The 18,422-nt window shown below is 46.7% G+C and overlaps 1 protein-coding gene across 11 annotated transcripts in view; it reads right to left on the reverse strand.

Annotated features, from left to right (window-relative positions):
• Window positions 1-16,651, reverse strand: part of STN1 (STN1 subunit of CST complex) — a 1,349,458-nt gene extending 1,332,807 nt beyond the window's left edge. For 6 of the 11 annotated variants that reach the window (XM_069611734.1, XM_069611735.1, XM_069611725.1 and 3 more), the window contains exon 1: window positions 16,510-16,651. The gene's annotated coding sequence lies outside the window, so the exon portion shown is untranslated. Of the gene's footprint in view, window positions 1-4,902; window positions 4,982-15,949; window positions 16,048-16,509 lie in introns of those variants that run through there. The other 5 variants (XM_069611726.1, XM_069611727.1, XM_069611729.1 and 2 more) reach the window with 4 other exon arrangements.
• Between the last annotated feature and the right edge of the window lie 1,771 nt (window positions 16,652-18,422).

Consider the following 18,422-nt stretch of genomic DNA (forward strand, 5'->3'; position numbering starts at 1 on the left):
TTGTTTGCTTCATGTTATGCTTTAAACGTGCCTATATTATGTATAGAAACAATAACAATTTTTAAAGGAATAGCACAGGGAATGGCGAATATCCGCTATGCCTCTGTTCCGCCTCCTCTTTGTATGCTCAGTTACCACAGCAGATGCTGTGCAAAGGAGCCTGTGAATTTGTTATTCTCCCAAGCGCTACTTTCCCTTTGTCAGATGAGTTTACTCCTTTCTTCTCCCGGGCTGTCCTAGTAATTGTGGCAGCCCTGGTTCTACCTACTACACAGCTATTGGATAATAACCCTCATTCGTTTTTCATCCCTTGCCTGCAATTCCGGCCTCCACACAACAGGTGTCACAAGTCTCTCCCTTTCTCACCTGTTTTTGTTGTTTGCTTGAGACCTTCTTTGGTGACTTCTTTCGCACGGTCGGGGATTTGTATAAACCTGTGTGCTGGTCTTTGGATTCCAGCGTGAGGATAACAATCCAACTCCAGGATAGGTTCAGATGTCCAGGACTGAGACCAGGAAGCAACAATGTCCAAGCTCGTAGACACGGAACGCTGTGACTCGAGCGCAAGCGAAAATCCAGGAAGTTAGAAGGTAAGTTTGAGGAATAGAAGGAAGGAAGGGGGATTCAAGGAACCGGGAAACAGGATTCAGTAGAGAGCCCCGAGCAAACTCCGGCAACACACGTCCAACTACAGCAAGCGGTAGCGTTGAGACGCGCAGAGCCGCGGGGGCATGTCTGTTTAGTAGAACGGAGTGCGTGGAACACAAAGACTGGCAAGCAGCGTTCCGCGTCAGGCGGCCATGTTGGAAGGATTACTGCATTCAATCCCCTATAGGTCAGGGACCATGAAGTCCAGAAAGGACGTAGGTGACGGTTCATGACAACAGGGGCCGTTTGTATTGAGAACAATGGTTCTAAATTACTACGATATAGCACCAACTGCAACAGAACCCTCACCATTCCTAGAAATGACACTGGAGTGGTTGTCGTCATTTAGGATTCGTATTTCCAGCCGTATCTATTACACCCCATGTTGTTGACAACCCTACCAGGCATTGCAGAATTGTTATTAAGGAAGATACTGGTGCACAGGTATTTGGCAATCTCATTAAAGCAATCATCCCCTGGAATGGGCCAGCCATAAACTATTAATGACACCACTGAAATATTGAGTAAGATAAATGTAGAATTACAGGTAGTACGCCTTGAGGCCTTGAAAATAGGTTGATTTTAGATATACTTGCAGAAAAGGGGGGGTATACAAAATCGTAGGGGTAAATTGCTGTGTCTATGTGCCCGATACCTCCACTTCTGTTTGCAAAGCAATAAAGAAACTGCATGGTATTGCTGAACAAGCCCACGTGCCCACTGGCACATGGGATATGGGACCTTACCAGCTCCTTTTGGTCCATCATCGGCTCTTTTGGCTGGAAAATTGGTGCTTTCCTAATGATAGTTTTCTTAAGGGCCGGTCTTCTACATGGTCTACCTGTTTGCTGCCAGGCACTTGCCCAGTTGCTCAAACCTCCTTTTTCATCTGTGTCAGTTAGTAATGCATTGATAATGCAAGATGTAGCAATACAAGAATTAAGGACTATTGACATTAGTACTGAGTCTCCTTCCACTTCCCAACCTGTATATCATTTACAACATTAAGTAGAACTGATGTTCAAAGGACCGTTTGTGGAAACATACTTTAAATGCACACCAGTGCTTTCTCTAAAAAATAATGTCACACAACCGTTTTGCTGTAGTCCACGAACAGTAGTCCAAATGACTTCTGTGTGTATTAAGCTACAGGGGTTCCATGTAATAATATCCCCTCAAATATATTGCCATGCAAAAAAGAATTGCAGAAAAATTGCTGTTTTCGGCAGGGACATTATTGCAAGGAACATGCGGTGGACACCCCGCGACTAAATATAGTCACCTATATAGTTTCGCGATAACCTTTTCCCGGCGACAATATATATATGTATATATATATATATATGGTTATTATTACCTAATAATGTTACAGGCACTATTTCCTAAGCTAGGAAATAGCTTGAAGTCAAAATAGCATGCACAAATGCCAGTAGGTGTTGATCTTTCCCCACTGGGCTTAGGATAGAGGAAAACACACGGCAAGCCCCCCCCCCCCCACTGCATTTCCATTTGTATTTCCCTATAATTACTCACCAGAACTTTCTGTTCACCCTGTCAGTGAAGTTACCTTTCAAGGACCCGTGATATTTTCATGCTGTGCTAGTGCAGCTGAAATACTAAGTATAGGCCATTCTAAGTAAAGACAGAGAGAGCTCTAGCAACACATGTTGCCTCTCTCTCCACTCGAGTGTTTGATTTTGATACCAATAAATGTATCTACATGACTGTCATTCTGTGAAGGCGTCTCAATTTTTGTTTTTCTTCAAGGCGAGAGAACCTATGGGAGGGGTTCACAAGCTTATTCATAAGTGAACATTTTTACACAGGACTGGATGGGCAGTGTTTAGACATGTTATGGAGCCACTTCTCAATGCTTAAATCTTTGGAACGTAGTCCCCTCTCTGTAGATGCCATGATGCCTGCCCCCGGGAAACCAGATCAGGCCCAGCAACCCCGAAGCAGGCATAATGCCATTTGGAGCAAGCCCAAAAACCCCAGCTAGGGGCTGTTTGGGTGCAGTCCTGGCGCCTATGGCGCCAGGCTCATAAGAATAGAGTCAGTCCTGGCGCCATGGGCGCCAGGCTCATAATAGAAAATCTACCTGATGCAGACCATGCTGCAAACTTACCTGATGCAGACCATGCTGCGAGAAGCCACAAGCCAAATGAGGCTTAGGAGGGACTATTTTTTACTCTGGTGGGGCTGTGGAAGAATACTTACCTGGGACTACTTCCAAAGCTATTTAAACCACGCCCGGACAGCAGCACACCCTTCGCGTTATTCTGCATCCAGCAGCGTAATGCTCACCATGCCTGCAGCAGCTTCCAGTCTTCAGCCACGCCCGCCTCGAGTCCGGAACTCCTGGAAACAAGAAGAAAGAAGGAGGAAAGGTCAGAACAGGAGTTTTACCTTTAATCTTTACCTGAATCCTGATCCATCACGCCACGGAACTGGAAGAAGAAGTCTTTAAAAATGCCTTACTTCGCATCCTGCAGCGCCGCGTTGTACTCACCTGCCTTGCAGCACTTCAGCATTCCATCAAGCTCTTCTCCATCTCGCGGCCGCTCTCCGACATCCAAGGAGACAAAAACAGCAAGGTGAGCCAAGGGGATACTCTAAGACTGTACAAGCTACCCCCCAAGACTTACCTGATTTACCACAGGGGGGTACTTACCTCATTTCGGGTCGGCGCAGCCTCTGCTGCATCTCCGCCGTGCCCCGGCCCCTATGGGGAAACAACAGAACAGCAAGGCGCAATAAGGGGAAACCGAGTTTTTCCCAATAGACTTACCTGGTTTTACCGCTGGAGGCATCAATCCCCAAGACCTCATACCACATCAGCGCCTGAATGGGGGAAAAGCCACATGTAATACATTGACACCATTTTATCGAACTGAACCAGATAATATAAACCCTTACCTGCATCTTACCGGTTGCCACGTGGAACTCTTCATAAGGGCAATTCAGCAACCTAAAAGGAATTGGACAGAGTGAAGGTCAGACGTTTTTTGAACTCTTACGAACTAAAGACTTATGGCGTCTCGCCGGCATTCTTTGAGTCAATACCGTTCTGGAACTCACCAACTCCTCCACGCCAGTGAAGAAACTGGTCATCTACGCGCCCCTGCGCTCGAAGCAGGATGGAGAGCTCATCTTTCCAAACCATCAGGTGAGAGCATAGAGGGAATCCAAAAGTGACCTGTGGGAAGAACTACGGGAGAGGGGAAGGTGGGGTTAGCACTCAAACTCCACAGGTGGTTAATTCCCTTTCTCCATTACAGAAGGATATTCCTACGAGTCAAACAAACGAAGCTGGGTGGGCCAGTCCAGTCCATCATCTCGGCACTACGCGTCTCACTGGTGGAAACAACAGCTGGCCAGTTCAGATCGACGCCCCCGTGGGAGCCAGGTGAGTAACAGTAGAGCTATCTAGCTAACTAATTTCAAATTAGGAAAACACCATCCATGGCCTCCGGGCCCACATCAACCTTCAAACCGGCTACTTGTAGGTCTGCATTTCCATTGGGAACATTGAACTTCACTATTGTTTAAGCAAGCAGGATATCTACAATGTAGCTGTATGATACTCTTAAGTGTAACAAGATAAAACAGGGGGATTGAATAACAGGCCAGTTTCAGTGAAAGCCTAGGAGGAAGAGGAAAATTCAGTCACAAGTCAGTGCACCCTGCTCAGACTCTTCTCAGCTGACAAAATGAATATGATTCTGGAGGAAATTATTATCTGATAGGATGTTATGACTGGCCTCTGCCTCTAAAACGTCAGTAGAAATTGGGACAAGGCAGCTTAATGTCATATGTGCCTAAACCAGCTTTTAAACTTTCTTGCTCCTATAAAAGTAATTTGGTTGGGCAATATTGCTTAAAAATTGAAACTGAAGCGGGAACAATATAATTATGTTCAGCTCAGGCACTGGGTCTCAAATGCGAAGGTGAAAGAGGGGGCAACCAGAAATCCTACAGGAGTGGAACTCACAATACAAGAAGGCCAACCAGATAAGGGGATAACTAGATCATACCGTCTAGTGGGGGAATTGAACCCTGAGGAGAACCTCACCTACATGCAAAAATGGGAGACTGATCTAGGGAGACCAATCGCGGGGGACATATGGGGCCGCATTTGGCATAGAGCCGCCAAGAGCTCTAAATGTAGCTTGATTAAAGAAGCAGCATACAAACTCTGTCTCCGGTGGTACATGACGCCCACTCGTATGCACGCCATTAACCCAGAATTACCTGCTGCATGCTGGAGGAATTGCGGCCAACCTGAGGATCTTGTTCACATGTGGTGGTCCTGTCCACTAGCAGAAACCTACTGGAAAGAGATTTTAAGTCACATTAAGGAAATAACTGGCATGGAGCTTACCTTTGATCCGCTGGTGGTGCTCCTGGGGGGGGGGGGGAAGCATTAGAGGGATGCTATACAAACTCAGGGCCAACAGCCACGCTAATCACACATATGCTGACCGCGGCCAGAATCACAATTGCACAAGCATGGAAGACTTAAAATGGACCAACAGTAGCCATGTGGTGGGTGCGGCTATGGGGAGTGATGGCCATGGAAAAGGTGACAGCAACAGCCCACCGCTCTTAATCAAAATATCTGAAAATTTGGCTACCACTGCACGAATTCACAGATGATAAAGAACAGATGTACTTTAAACCCAGATTGCTCCGTGCAATACCTATCATTTGATAAACCCGAACACTAAGCGGGAAATGATCCAACGGACTGAATTTCAAGACAGGAATAGGACACTTCTTCATCCATAAGTTAAAAAAAGGTTTGGGGGGTGGGGAGTTTGACACTTACTTTATACTATTATTATATAGGAGCACTAGCATTGAACTGCACTAAAACCCCAAGATGGGGCGAGGAAGAATTGACATGTATAAAGCAATGCATATTTGTCATTAACTGTTTATTGATGTACACATGTCTATGATGCTCTGAAAACTTAAATACAGTTGATGAAAAAATTAAATAAAAAGAAATTGAAACAGAGAGGCTACAGGGGGGTGCGTGATGTTGGAAGCCTAATCCGCATACTCATGTCCCTCAAGGTTGAAAAAGTGGCTTGAGCCCCCACTTTTTGACCCCCCCCCAGGGGACACCTTGGCGTGAATGTTTCAGAAGGCCCCCAGGCACTAGGGCAGAAGTAGAAGGCGAGATTGGTGCCCGGTGCCCAGAGATACAAGCGGCTGCACAGCAAGCGGGAAAGTGAAAGTAACTTTCCTTGCTTGCGGCGGTCCCAGCTTGAGAGGACGTACAGTGGCACAGTGGTTAGAGGATGCCAGCGGAAGAGGGCACCCAGTGACCAGGGCCCATTCGAGATCAGGTGGGTGGCCCCTGCCTAAACACACACAAGGGCTCCATAATACAGGGGCCGTCGGCCTACCGGCCCCCTCGCCACACTCCCGAACGGACAGAACAGGCTGCCAGTATAAGGCTTACCACACTAACCTCCAGGGGCGCCACAAGACATAAGGAAAAGCCTGTTCCTGGATGCACAGGGGGGCGGGGGCGGAAACCTCTTAAGATCGGACCAGCAGGAGGGGGCTGAGGAGGACTCTGCCAAAAGGGGGACAGCAGCAGAGGCCCCCCCAACGGAATTCACCAGCCCTCTGAGGGAAGCAAATTGCCCCCGACATCGGGCACGTGCCCGCCTCCCTGGAGACCTGAACACGGGCGGACGACCCGGGTGAAGGCCACGTAGTAAGGAGGAACCTTCGACCCAAAGCTCCACAACCTGGACACCCATACCAGGAGGAGTATCCAGTGTGAACCATGAGGAGGGACAGGGCCCCACCACTCAGCTCACACTATTGGTGGCGGGCAGGGGAACCCTGAAACTTAAGCCCTAGGCCAAAGGAGAGCCGAGACACCCAGAACCTACTGGAGAAGCCAAGTGACGCCTGCAGAACCCAGGATACACACGGACCCCTGAAGGTGTGGGCCCCCGATAACGGGGCATGTGCCCGCCTTCAGAGCCAAAAGGCTGACCGATGTCCGCAGCGGCCCAGCAGCAGAACTGAGAGGACTGGTTTGTGAAGCCGAGAGCTGCCCGCTGGAGGCTTCCGGTGGAGGGGAGCCGCCCCACCCCAACAGCGATAGAGAACGTACGAGGAAGGCCACCATAGTGGGCGGAGGGTGGGACTCCCCGAGCCAGGAGGTGACCAGCCTACACATGGGGAACCCTGTACGGGTTTAGTTCTGGACACTTAACAGGCTGAATTAACACTGAATCAGCGCCTGCGAATTAGACCCACCCTAGGACGGGATCCCGAAAATCCCCTGTGGAGAGCGTCCTGTGGATAACAGGTGTCATATGGACTGGGCATCGAGGCTCTCTCTATATGGATACACCCCAAGGGTGAGAACACAGCCAGCGGGTCAGAAGGAGACCATGGCATGGAAGGAAGAAGACTCCTTGGCAACGAAAAAAGGGACGTGGACTCAATAATGGATAAGATCAGGAGCATGGGAGCGGACATAGGGGGCAAGGTGGACAAAATCACGCAGAGGAGTGATAGATCGAGGAGAGATCGCAGGAGGTGGAGCACAACCAGTCCTCCCTAGAGACACTGGAAACACAAATGGATGTGTGAATGACTGAAATTGAGCGCATGGGGGGGTTGAGATTACTCTGAAAATGGATGACTGAGAATAGGGAGAGGAGAAATAATCTCAGGATTTTCAGGATACCGGAGAAAGAAGGGGAGACAGAGAGACCTGAATAGAAACCTGTATGAGAACACGAAGTTGATATTCAGGAATGACTCTATAGATGAACCCAAAAGCGAGAGAATACATAGAGCATGGTGTGCCCCGGGGGACCCAGATCCGTTCTTGTCCGCCTCCACAACCATCCGGACAAGGTCAAGATCCTCAAGAATGCCAAAAAGGTGGGACCTGTCAACTACGGGGACACCAGAGTCACTGTATTTCAGGACCCATCATCCCTGACCCTAGCCAAAAGAAAACTGTCAACCCCTCACCAAGTGGCTGAATGAAAAGGGGATCAGCTACAGATGGGGGTTCCCTTTCTCAATCTCGTTTGAAATCGATGGCTACAGACAAATTGACCAGGGAGGAAGAGATCAGCATAGCTAAGAGTGAGTTGCAGGAGCCGCCTCGGGTTCACAGGAAAAGAAAACGGGGAGAGGGAGTGGCAGATCAAAGGCACAAGAAGAAAACACATTCCCAGTGGCAGGAAGTACAGGAAACTGAACGCTTCTCCTGGGGGAGTAGGGTTGGGGGGGCCCTCTTACGTATCTGGAGTTTTGGCTGGAACCAGTGACAAAGCGGGATGAGGAGAAGCGGGCCCTAAGAAGGGCTAACCTGATGACCGCACCAGAGGGTGGGCAGCAACTGGGTCCTTTGAGGGTAGGCCCCTTCAAGTTAAGGGCCTTAACTCCGAGACGAAGAGATCTTTGGTTGGCAGGGAATTTAAGCGTTTTGGCTTGGATATCCTCTTCTTACAGGAGACTAAATATATGCGGGGGAAGAAAGAGGATCCCTACTGGCTCAGGGGGACACCAATTCTGGGGCTCGGGTCCTTGTAGCAAAGCTGGAGTGGGAATCCTGGTCCGTAAGGCACTTAGGATGGTGGTAGTGAAGGTTTGGTCGGATGTATGAGGGGAGAGCCCTTTTGTCTCGAGGAGTATTCGTAGGGTTAACTTCATATTTGCCATGATATATGCCCCTTAGCAGGGGCTTCAGAAATGTATGAAGGGTACCCTTCTCAAGATACTCTGTGAAAGCACAGGGCATCTGGTTTTGGGTGGGGACTTAACACTTGGGCAGAGGTGGCGATGGACAGACAGGGGACCTAAGACAGAGACCAGTCTCTCCCGAAGCCGGCCTATGGCAAGATTTGGGAGACGCTGGATTTATATGGCCTACAGGACATCTGCCGTCACCTCCATCCCCAGGAGAGGGGCTACATTTTCTTTTCACCCCCCCCCATGGGACCAACACGAGGATAGACTACCTGGTAATTTCCTGGGAGTTATGGGAAGACACGCAGGGTGCAGAGATTCAGGCTATCGCGTGTTCAGACCACGATCTGGTCATGCTGGACTTGGACTGGTTGGGAATGAACCCCCAGGGGCACTAGATGGAGGTGTAATTAATCAATTTTTAAGACCCAGTGTTTCGGGATCAGCTGCAGACTGAGCTGCAGACTGAGATTAGGGAATTCTTGATCAGGAACCACACGGGCAAAGTAACAAAGACAACAGTGTGGGAAGCAGGGAAGGCGACCTGGCGGGGAATAATGATCAGGGAGGGTGCATGGAAAAAAAAAAATAGGCCCTTATTGAACGAGGGTTAAGAGAGCAAGTCAGAATGCTGGAAAAGAGGGCACAGGAATCAGCTGAGGTAAAGGTGGACCTCCTCACGGAGGATAGGGGAAAGAGGAATGAACTGCGACTACACGAGGAGGGGAAAATAGTTTGGAACCTCCAAATCCTCAAGCAGAAATTCTATGAGAAGGGAGACAAGGCAGACACACCCCTAGTGGCTAGGCTGAGAGGTCAGAGAGTAGAAAGGTGGGTGTCAGAAGTGGCAGCACATGACAACACCATGGTGTCAGCATCAGAGCAGATTTCAGGAGGCTTTCGCCTCAGCCTATGAAACTCTCGCCTCAATCTATGAGGCTCTCTACAAATACGAGCCTACAAATAGCGTCAATGCATACCTGGCGGATATACCCTTGCCAAGGCTGTCCGGAGTGGAGTCTGGGGCCCTCGAGACACCCATAACAGGAGAGGAGACCAGGAGAGAGGTTGCATGGGTGCCCCTGGGCAAAGCGCCAGGTGACGATGGATTTTCACCCAGGTTCTATAAATCCTTACTCGATGTCCTGCTTCCCTTTATGGTAGGACTCTTTAATGACATACTTGAGACGGGCGAGGCTCTGACTCCTTCATCCGAGCACTTATTACTGCGATACCCAAGGAGGGGGAGGGACCACAGGAACTGTGGGGCACATCGGCTCCTCTCCCTCCTGAATATCAACGCCAAAATGTATGCAAGGGTACTCACAGCCAGGCTCGAGGACCATATGCCCTGACTGATACATCCGGACCAGGTGGGATTTATCAAGGGACGGCAGGGGCAGACACGATGAGGAAATCCTTGCATCTAATCCACAAGGCGAAGAGAGTACCAGGAAACCCCCCCATTCCTTACAGTAAAAGCCGCCCTCATCAAGTGCGGGAAAAATTTCTGTGGGGAGTCATGGCAATGTATCAATCTCGTGGGGCATGCGTCTCGGTGAAGGGTGGGTTCTCTCGATGGTTTAGCTTGGGGAGGGGCACTAGGCAGGGCTGCCCCCTTTCACTGACACGTTTTGCGCGCTCAATAGAACCGCTTGCACAGAAGATCAGCGACGACCCGAGTGTCGAAGGGTTCCGCATTAGGATTCGTAATATAAGGTAGCTTTATACGCGGACGACATGCTGTTACAAGTGACTAACCGCATGATGTCACTGCTGGTGGCGCTCCAACTGATTGAACACTATGGCGGTATGCCAGGGTTCAAGAATAACAAATCTAAGTCAGTGCTTTTCCCTCTAAACAAGAACAACGATGGAAACATAGCCAGATTCGCAGCCCTTGGGCTGCAGGTTAGTCTAGGCCCACTTGGGGGTTAACGTTACTAGGGAGCTCAGAGATATATATGAAGCAAATTGTCCCCCGTTGGCCCCGCTGAAGGGCGACCTGGAAGTGGAGCAAGCTCCTGGTATCCTGGTTGGGGTGCCTTAACGCCCTCAAGATGGTTCTGCTCCCTAGGATCCTCCATTTCAAATGCTTCCCATCAGGATCTCAGAATCGTACTTTAGGGAGACCAAGGGCTCTATACTGAAATTCCTCTGGCAAGGGAAGAAGGCTAGGATCCCAGCAGTGACTCTAGTCCTTCCAAAAGAAAAAGGAAGGGTGGGACTATCTGATATGAAACTGTACTATAAGGCTTTATAAAAAAAAAATATATATATATATATATATATATATATATATATATATATATATATATACACACACACACATATATAAATAAATAGTAGCAGGCACCACTCTCCACTCTCCAGAAAGAACATAGCATGATAACCTTTTCTGTGGTTTTTTTTCCCCACTTTGAGAGTTTGCAGCCATCGCTTTTGAAGAAGGCTAGGATTCCTGCAGAGACTCTCTTCCTCCCAAAAGAAAAAAGGAGGAGTGGGACTACCTGATATGAAACTCTACTATAAGGCTACACAACTAAGAGTCCTGATAACCACTTAAAAGCCCAGAAGGACCTCCAGTGGGTCGCGCTGAATAATATACACTTTCACCCAGCCACGGTTGGGGAATGGCTGTGGGTTCCATGGACTAGGTTACCACGTAGAATACGAAAGCACCCGATTGTGGGAACAATCTGGCAAGTGTGGAAACCGAGGGTTGATATGGAGGGAGTCAAGACCTGGTTCCCGGGAATGAGAGATGCCATACATAACCTGGGGAGTTTCCAATCATGTTACAAGGTGGGACAGCGGTGGAGGGGAGATAGATTTACCACCATCCTGGAACTCGAGGAGGCCTTGGGAAACTCCCAGTATTTCTATATCTCCAATTTAAGGGACTACTAGCGGGGGACACATGGAATGAGCAGATCCAGAGGCCTCACCCCACTGAAAAAAACTCCTGGACACAAGGATAGAGGGGAAGGGACTGATCTTGGCTCTCTAGAGAGGCCGAAGTGGACACAGGAAAGGGCTCCAGGGAAAAGGCCCCCCTGCTAGTCCTGTTTGGTCTAGAGGAAGTTGAAGGGGGGTACGTTAGGCTACCCCTGATGGCAGCAGGATTACTACTAGAGGCCAGGGCCTGCCTGGCGACGCGGTGGAAAGACACACACCCACCAGGCAAAAAGGAGTGGCTTAGTGTGGCTAAAAATATGTACACCATGGAGTGGATTACGGCAGGACTCCATGGGGTGGAGGGGAATCACTGGTGCTGGAATGTGGGGGCTTTGTCAACAAATTTCTGTCACCCACCACTGCCTGAACTATACACCAATGTGAATCTGATGGGGGATGGCCGGGACCAGGGGAGGGGTAACAGCATGGCTGACAGAGGGTCCAAAGAACAATCAAACCTATGTCTAGTATGTTTTAGAAATATTCAACATGATAAAATTTGAAATAACATTTACTACTGAAATTTTATCAAAGTGATTCTTTTATTAAAAAAATGTATAGCTCAAACCATTGCAAACTAATCATAGTGTGATTGTTCAATTAGTACAACATCATTCAATTTATCTTGATTCTTCAGGTAAACATTAGCATGATATAGGTCACCTTTAGTTCGTACATATATATATAACCCAACAATTCATCATATCAAATCATATACTTTCAGGGTGTCCTTAAATGCTTTTCACTCGACGCGTTTCGGGGTAACTCATTCCCCTTCAGAAGTTGTCTACCAGCAGTGTCCCTTGTTCAGTATATCTATAACAGATAGGATTTTTTTTAGTTGCCGTTGAATTGTTGGGCTATATATGTGTGAACTAGAGGTGACCTATATCATACTAATGTTTACCTGAAGAATCAAGATAAATTGAATGTTGTTGTACTAATTGAAAAATCAGACTATGAGTTTACAATGGTTTGAGCTATACATTTTTTTATAAAAGAATCACTGACAAAATCTCAGTAGTAAATGTTGTTCTTTCAAATTGTATCATATTTAATATTTCTAAAACTTTTTTTTATTTGGATTAGTTGAGAATATCAACTTTTCAAATTTGTCAGTTAAACAAAAAAAGACATTTCATTTTCATAACAAATAAAAGTGACTTTTACAAAGTAACTTCACACATAAAACACAAAGCAAACAATTACATTTAATACAACATTTTAACAATAAAAATTACACTCAAATTAATTCAAAAAATTACATCGCCTAAATATCTCTATCCTCAAAAGACAATCTTAGCATTGAACAAATAGAATGCTTCTAATTTTAGTACGTCATACCATTACTTGAGATGCTACAAAAAGAAGGAAATTTCGAACTCCACACAGAATTGTCATTTTTACTCCGTTGTCAACGTTGCATCTAGAAAGTGGACTATGGCCACTCTTACTGGTAGTTTCGTATTAGCAAATAGTTTTTGATATATTTGTGGTCTTTCAACTGGACAGTGAGAGGCAAGAAGACCCTTAAATAGATTACATCTCTCCACCAGGGACGGGCAATCAACAATCAGGTGCTCCAAAGATTCCCTTACATCAATGTTTCTACAAAACAACCATAATTTTGTGTAGATGGAATTTGTTTACGTCTCGCTAATATCTCCCTGGTCGGCCACAGATTAAATCTAAACCTCATGTATTGTGATATTTCTAAAACATACTAGAAACAGGTTTGTTTTTTCAACAATAGGGTGTGCAGGGGCCGGGATTGTTCCACAAGTTTGGGGACATATGCTGCTTCTACATTATTTGATACAACCCAGTGTCAGGGTTTGTTTTTCTCCCCCAAACTCCACTAATTACCTTAAACTATTAATACTTAGCCAATATGCCTAGAGCTCACCTGTTTTTGGTGATCAGTTTTTGACAGAGGGTCCAAAGGTCAGAAATGGATCAAGTGAACTACCCGGAAGGGCCCAGGATATTAAAGGACTGCAAAGGAGGCGGACACTTGAACCATTAAAGCCTACTATGATAAATACCAAGAGTAAGAGACAAGGGTGGTGGAGGGGGAGGTGGGGTTCAATCAGAGTTGGCAGCTTGTTGCGGCAGAAGACAGAGACAACATGTACTGTAACATGTGGTGTTTCTTCCTTTATCCCATTGCTTATTTCCCCGTCTGGGGTAGTGTTTCTTTTTTTGTGTGTTTTGGGTATACTGTTTCCCCTTTTTGTTTTCTGTTCACACTGTGTTGACTGTTTCATGTTAGAAAATGACTAATAAAACCGAATTTGAAAATAAAAAAATGGAAACTGGCCATTTAGTTATTGATGTGCTTTATAAAATGGTTAAATCATCTTTCTCACCTCTTCCCCCTGTGACACTCTTTTGGAATGCGGACTTGGCCGGTTAATGGGCCCACTGTAGTGACTTACATGAAAATTGCAACTAAATCCGTACTGCAGGTTGTTAACCCACTGAGCTATAAGGATTAACACATTTTCAATGCCAAAATAAAAGCTTGTAGGAATTATTTTATAACTGCTCTCAAAATGTATAACTTTTTTTTAAAAAAAAAGTAATTACCAATGTCGTCTATAGATCTGGCAAGATGGGCAAGTGGGTTAATGCACATCCTGTTGAAACGTGAACCGCTTGATACAGACCTGCCTAACCTTTAGGATTGGCATAGGGGAGATTCAGTTTTCTAAACTTTCTCTGGAGGAGAGAGGGCCACGTCCGGGATTTCTATAAAGCTTGGATCCCCTAACGGAAATCAAACCCTGTACAGTGTCATTAGAAACATTCATCTCAGTAAGCCAACCAGCAGGTACACAGGTTAATGAGTTTTGTGTCCCTTGACCTGATGCCCTGTCCTTCACTGTAATACTAATTCGGGGAGGTAGAGAAGTTCCAGACATAATATAGAGTATAAGGGGTGGCAGGGGGGGGTTGGAGGGGCTTACATCGGAAGCTGTGTAATCAACCAGACTTCACAGCATGTGTTGCTGTAATAAGTTATATGACACATTGCTTTGCATTCAGGTTGTTATAGTCTTCTAATCAAGATAGAGGGCAAAGAAAGCTACAATTATACTCTCTGGTTAACATATCTCTATGGAGGTTTATAGATATGTAAAGTTGCTTTGTTGTGATTTGTGCACTTTTCAAGTAATTATTTAAAAGACAGCATTCTTGAAATCCACACAATTAACTCATTTCACCCAACTACACCTCAGAAAATATGAAGTCACGTCCCTAAGGGGCGGACTGGTCTCCAATACTAGCTTTATCATTTAACTAAAGTGTGTATTGCCGGGGAAATCAGTTAATCCTTCTGTGCCTTAGGTCTAAACATTTCTGGAATCTAATTTACTGAATCACAATGTTCAGCATTATGTATTATTTTTATTATGCAGATATATTATTATTTTTTAAAGCTATGTGTTTATTTATTTGTAACGCGCACCGAGCAGCAGGCATCTGGGTGCTCTGTTTACAAGTTACAGCAACATTGTGTGTTAAATAAATCATGCTTGTAGTTATTTTTTTTATCTCCCCTTTCGATTGTTCTCGTTTTTAAAAGCTATCAAAAAAATAATGGGTGTGTCAGAGGGGGTGGGGCTTCCAAAAAATGTAGGTGTGGCTTCAAGTGAAGGTGACAACACCTAAGCCTATAATATACGGCAGCGTGCGGTTGCGTTCAGCATTGCAAGAGAGACACACGCTTTCCCGGGTGCACCCTGAACTATTCGGCATGTACGATTGCATGCCATGTTGTCCGATAGCTTCTGGATTTCATTTGCGTGTTCCTGCAGATTTGCAGTTCCTGTGGATGTAAATTGTGAGATACCTGCATAACTGGCTTGCAGATGAAAAATGCCTGCATAGGGGAGATTCATGCGATGAGGTGCAGTAACTCATGGCCAATGTTAGGCGGGTGTGCAACGCCGGCAGACGGGGGAGTCCTGCAAATGTGCCATACCTGTAGTCAGGCCTGGCTGAACATGTGTGGGAGCCCATTTCAACAAGGTGGTTGGGGCCTGCTGCTCAGAGTGAAAACAGTCAGAGGCACCCATGGGTGCATACATTACAACGGTGACACTCAAGAGCAAGTGGCTGATGTGGAGGAAAACTAGTGTTAGAAGACAATAAGGTGATAACACTTCTATATATCCTGAAGGAAGTGGGGGGGCTCCAAGAAATACAGCTTGTAATTAGTTCGCTGCAAAGCACACATTTAAATCCTCAGAACGAGACTAGAGAAAGTAAAATATTGCCGTGGTGAAAGACTGCTGACTGGCAACATAGGGGCAGTTGCTGGGGGCCACCCTGAAGCTTTACCTTTGAAAAGATGGAAAGGCCGTAGGAGGGGAGCCAAACCTAAAAATGTTGGAAGAGGCGCCAACTAAAAGATTGTGGGGGAGGGGCAAACTTACTTGTGTGGGACTTATTTAAAAATTCTAACGAGACTATTCCAGTTCAGCTTCAATATAAGAAGCAGTCACAACTCTCCTTCACGTCTGAAACCAGACACTTAAGAGTTGATGTGAGAATTAGCTGTTATGCCACTCCTCCACCCCCCCCCCCAATCACTCACCTGGCATGCAAGCAGTAACCCCCCACCCCCATCACGAACATTCACTTAAAAATGAATGTGCAATAGTGGTGCAGCCGAGGCACCATTGATCCTCTGCCTCCTGACCTGCCAGTGGCTGTCACTGCTCTGTGGGTGGAGCCAGCCAGGTCATTTCGGGGTGGGCGTCACACAGTGGGCAGTCTAAAGACCGATCTGCCCAATGGCCGTTGTGCCACTGCCCTGAAAATTCCTTCTGCTCTGTGAGAATTGTTGTCTAGACTCGTTTCCCTGGCTGGTGTTCGGCTACTAGGATCTGAATTCTAGTTCTGGGGCCCTTGCAGGTAGCCAATGTGCACTTCTTAAGCCGCAATTGGGAGAATGTGAGGTGTTGCAACAGAAGAAAAATATACGCTTACTTAAAGCAATTTCATTTGTTTACCTTCGATTGTTTTTTTCCTGCAAAGTGTGCCCCATATCGATTTATAGAGACTGCACACCCTTAACAAGCAAAGATGGGATACGAACAACAACACACAGGAGGCGCGCGGCAAACAGGTAATGTGTGCATATAGTACACTTACAGATATCCACTGTAGAATCCTTGCTGAGAAGCTTGTCAGAATCTCTTCTCAATAAATTCAACACAACCCCATTGCTCAGCTATCCAACCCGCGAAACTCAAATAAACGTGCAACTACGCAGGCGCACGGCTTCCACGAGAAGGGAGAGATGACGGCAATAACTGAAAACGAGGGTTGAAACGCAAACGCATTTGATACAAAATGGATGGCTCTGACTCATGGTTTAAAACAAGCATTGGCAATGCCAACAGTTTGGGCTTTCGGAGGCATCTAATAGAAGTGCCTGCAAAATGCCTAATACTTAATACACATGGTCACTTAATGGGTGGGCAAATAACCAAACACCTACTTGCTTTGTGTCGTCTCCAACATTTGGTACTCAATCCGAAAAGATGCACCAAAAAGGAAGTGCCCGCAACTTCAAGTCATCAGTTCTGGGCTCTTCTTGGATTGAAGGTAAGCTAGCAACCAAAAGAGCGTTTGCCACTGTGCCTACTAGAAAAACTTAAGTTTCAGCTCTGCACTACTAAAAAGAAAAAAAAAATCCTGAAACGTGATTGTCCTAATTCTGGTCAATCCATAGGTCATAGCTCTCAACCATTTGTGTTGCAAAGGCGGGTGAAATCACCCGATTTTGTTTTTGGTGGGTGAGACGCCCATTGAAATGAATGGGAGTGCTTGAGGCTTGGCGGGTGAGTCAGCCTTTTGCAAGGTGGGTGCACCCGCCAAAAGCGTGTGAGTTGAGAGCTATGCCATAGGTCTCAACCTTTTGTGGCCCCTGAGTGGGTGAAAACACCCGATTTTGTTTTGGGTGGGTGCAAGCCCATTGACTTATGGGTTGCGTGAAAGGGACTTCACAGGTAAGAGCTGCTTTACATGGCGGGTGACACCTGCCAAAAGCGGGTGAGTTGAGAGGTATGTCAATCACAGATGTATCTAGGGTGGCCAACTTTTTGATATCCTTTTGCAGGACACTTGCGCACAAGGCGGTGAGGATGTTGCAGCGTCATTCACATTTGGCCCGCCCCATTTGTAATGTAAATGTGTTAATGGCTCTTAACACCTGGCTTAATTGCAATGCAAATGGTTTGTCCTTGGCAGGTGATGGTCACTTTTTTCACTGCAAACATGACCATCACGACCCCAAGACCAAAGCATTAGCATTGGAATGAAGACAACTGTCAGAGCGTTAGTAGCTCGACAGGCAGGCTCAAAAGGAGCCGGGGCCGCAGAGCCGCCCAGAGAAAGAAAGCAGAAGGTGGCAGCGCCGTGGTGTGTAGACGGCCATTTCAGTTTGCAGAGTGGCTGTGCCGGACGCAGGTTGTCCCGACTTGCTGTCTCCCAAGAGTCACACTCCAGGGAACAAAGCAAGTCGGGACAACTTGTGTCCCGCACAGCCACTCTCCAAACTGCGGGACAGAGTCCCCAATTACCGGATAATCCTGCAAAATACGGGACAGTTGGCCACCCTAGATGTATGAAATCCTGATTCCACCTCAATGGAATTCAAACATGTGACCTATAGATTGCATTCTGTGCTCAGTCAGCAGCATTTACTCAACCCAGCCATGTATCCTAGCTAGCAAAGCTAACATGTTTCCCTCGCCTCTAACCTGCCTCTGTCCTTCACTTCCATTGTCTCCACTCTAGCATTTCACCCATCATGGTCACATGCTAAGGCCAGCTGGCCGTACTGCCTACCTGCACTTAAAAATGTCCAATGTCCAATGTTGGTTGTCATTAAGCTATCTTTGTCCACTTATCGGAGTGCAGCCTTGTGGCAGCAGCGAAGGTGCAGAGATAGTGTAGGGCATTCCTCTCCTGGTGTTAAGTGGGTTCGACATGGTTCTAAAATGTTGGCCAGCCTCCAGCTTGGCCAGCAATGCCTGCTGACTGAAACAAAAGCAACCCTG

This window comes from Ambystoma mexicanum, chromosome 8, assembly GCF_040938575.1.
Source record: "Ambystoma mexicanum isolate Mex_15411 chromosome 8, UKY_AmexF1_1, whole genome shotgun sequence".
Lineage (NCBI taxonomy): Eukaryota > Metazoa > Chordata > Amphibia > Caudata > Ambystomatidae > Ambystoma > Ambystoma mexicanum.